Source organism: Camellia sinensis, chromosome 9 (assembly GCF_055761805.1).
Source record: "Camellia sinensis isolate YWXY chromosome 9, ASM5576180v1, whole genome shotgun sequence".
NCBI classification, from domain to species: Eukaryota; Viridiplantae; Streptophyta; class Magnoliopsida; order Ericales; family Theaceae; genus Camellia; species Camellia sinensis.
The window spans coordinates 26,517,785-26,521,365 of NC_138969.1; the positions used below are offsets into that span (position 1 = coordinate 26,517,785).

The window sequence follows — 3,581 nt, forward strand, 5'->3', positions numbered from 1 at the left end:
CCAAACACAGCGTTAGGGATTTCAAACATTTTTCTTTCTTTCTTTTCTTTTGGGTTTTCAAACAAGTCAACGATACAAGATTTTTTTAGATTTGTTCTCAATCTAAACCATTCATCACCTATTTTCATTAAATAAAATCAATGAAAAGATGATATTTTAGCCATTAAACTCAATGTAGACTAAAATATCATTTTTTTGTTAGTTTTTACTTTACGAAAATAGACGAATAGTTTAATTGAGGACCAATAAAAAGTCTAGGATTTAAATTGCTAAAATTAAAAATTCAGTATTTATTTTGTTACAATGGTCAAACTCTTAGAGTTTTTTTTAAATATTTTTTAATATAATTTTTCCTAAAAATAATTACATACATGTGGGGCTATAACTCTTTTGGTATAATAAAACACACCAAAAATTACACCCTAAAAGATTCTCACCTTTTAGTAAATAATTGTCCCACTTCCAACTTAATGGCAATTTTCCTTAATTCTATGTTTGGTTGGGAGATTTGGAAAAAAAAATTGAAAAGGAAAAGGAAAAGGAAAAAAATAGGTGAAATATAAATATAATATACTTACATTTCGCCTAATTTTATACAATTTTTTTTTTAAAAATCCTTTTCCAAATCTCCTAACTAAACATAACGTAAAAATAACTAGCATTGAAGTCCATTTTGTCTTTTGTTGTCAATTTGCTATAATTAATCATAGCTTATACATCGGCACAGAAGATTCCTACCTAATTTGTAATTTATTATCAATAACAAAAATTAAACCTTGATCACATGCTCTAATGAATCACATAATCGGAATAAAGATCAGGATAAATTACACTTTACACTCCTACACTTTGAATCAAATTTTACTTTGACCATTACACATGAAATCATAACAGTCAACCTCCTACACTTCTGATCAAATCTCACTTTGATCCTTGCACATGAAATTGTGACAATTAACTCCCTGTACTTTTAATCAAATCTTACTTTAATCCCTATACAAGTGCCAATGTCTCATTTTTATTACTCAATCGTTTAAATGTTTAACAGAATCTAGTTATGTGATAAGAATGTAAATACGACATGAGGGTAAGAAAGAAAAATCATTTACATTTTTCACCAATACATACTTTATCCTAAAATTTATATAAAAAATATGATTGCATTAGGCTAAAATAAAACGCCAAATTGTGAACAATTAAGAAGATAAACTAGCATTTTGTATAAATTGAAATCACGAAACTCTGTTTTGTACGGTAATATAGTCTTCTGTCTATTCATCTTTCTTTCTCTTTGATTTTTTTGCCGCATTTTTTTTTTTAATATTTCAAAAGCTCTCCTTTCTTGCCTTTTGGTGTGAAGTGAGATTTGATGTGAAGTGCAGGGGTGGAATGTGAAATTTACCCTAAAGAACAAATATAACATACTATAATTATAGAGAAATTCTCAAAGAGAAAATCATAAACAAACACAAGTAAAGTAAAACAAGCCCCCAGTAAAAAGATTAGAACTTTGAGCATTGCTAATAAATCACAATCATAATTAAGATTAAATATCACAAACTATTATTACAGAGAAATTCTCAAAACGAGAGAAAAATCTCAAGCAAATACAGTAGAATAAAGCACGTACCACAATAAAAAGATTCGAACCCCATAGTTCATTTCATTAAAATGTGAATTGAGAAATTCACATTATTCACTTTGGTTGGTTCTAACCAACCAATTATTGGAAAGTAAAAAGATTCAAACCTTTGACCACTTACTAAACGAAGTTCAATAAAATGTGAAATTCACGTTATCTACTTGGGATGGTGATAAGCAGCCAATTATTCAAGCATAAGGATGATTGAGAGACAATGAAGAACACAAAATGACACAAAATGAGAGTTAAATAGAAAGACCAGACCCTTCAAACTTCACACGTCTGATTTCATCAAGCTTATCTTTCATGTCCATTGAAAACTTATTCTTCAAATCTCCCACAAGACCAAGTCTAAAGTAAGAGCTCTTGGGAAAACCAGACCATGGATCCACACCATCTCTATTCACTTCCAAGTTCTTCAGCCTCTCTATACTACACCGTCGCACAATCTTCTCGGCCTCGCCATCGTCAGCCAAAGGCTGGCCAAGGAAGGAAGCCAACTTCAAGACTTCTCTTTTCGGGTCTCTCTTCAAGTCTTCATATTTCAAGAACAACATCTATTGAAAATATAAATAATAAAGTTATTTTTAAGTTATTAGATGTGTTAGTGGATAATAATTTAACGTAGAGACCAATTAAAACTATAAAGACTAAAATGACACAATGGGCAAACTATAGGGACTATCAGCAGAATTTATCCCAAAAAAAAAAAAAAGTGGTAAGAATAATTTTAAAAATAGACAATTTATATTTTTGAAGGCAAATGTAATAACATGATATGGCTACAATCATTGGATCAATATGAATTTTTCATGTAATATTTGTTGGAACATTTTCATAATATATATATATATATATATAAATATCTAATATAGTTATATGAATGATTAAAGAGATGTGACTTTTGAGCTTGAACCAAATGGTGTAACCATTGAGTTTAAACAAAAAGGTGTGTCTTTTGGATTTAAACCATGGGATGTAATTATTGGATTTAAACCAAAAGACACAACTCTTGGATTTAAATGGTGTCACTTTTGAATTTAAAGGACACGACCTTTCGTCTAAGGGACACAAACCCATGCCTATATAAAGGCAGAATGGATTGGAAATTGGATAGAGATTATCCATATGAAAACCATAGAATATCCATGGAATTTCTCTCTAACATTCATATTGTTATTTTCCACTATACTTGGTGGATTAGAAAAGTCCAAAAGTATTTGGGATCTAATTTTGTTCGTGCATAACGTAGTCAAACATCAGTCTTTAGACTGGGCGTCATTGTATCCTGGTGTAGCTTGCTTTTCGTGCTCCTTTCGGATACGACTAGCCCTATAGTTTGGACTCTCGTGGTTCTGAATCTGATTTCACTAGTGTAATGTAAAATAGTGAAAATACAAAAGGAGTCCAAATCCGACAATTCTTTTTGAAAATGACGTTTGAATCAAATGCCAAAAATAACTATTTTGCCAGATTTCAGAGTCGCCACCTAAACATTTTTTTTTGGGAAATATAGGAAATCTGTGACTCGTGCCAAAGGCCATTAGTCTGTTATCACCAATGTGTCTCGGCTCAGGAACTTAGGTATGAAAGGGGAAGGTCATGAATTGAGCACCCCCCGCACCCGATCAAAGATCGGCCTCTACTAATCATGATGTGATTTTTATGTACATTATATGCTCTTAATCCAATTATTTAGGCTAACATTACTAGGTGTTGCACACAAGTATAGACTAAATTGCAAAAGTTGGAACACTTTGATTTCATGTTTGCTTTGAAAATTATTTTTGATACATTGTCACTTGAAATTGTGAGTTTGTATGTACATTAATCAACTTATCCCAATTTTTGCAATTAGCTTTATCCATAGGCATTCAAAGAGTTATATCACTTAAGCGCTTGGCGTCATAGTATTATGCTTGATATGGCAACAATCACA

At 31.0% G+C, this 3,581-nt stretch overlaps 1 pseudogene; it reads right to left on the bottom strand.

Moving 5' to 3' along the window:
• Positions 1-1,887: 1,887 nt before the first annotated feature.
• LOC114294617 (flavonol sulfotransferase-like pseudogene) lies at positions 1,888-2,199 on the bottom strand (annotated as a pseudogene).
• Between the last annotated feature and the right edge of the window lie 1,382 nt (positions 2,200-3,581).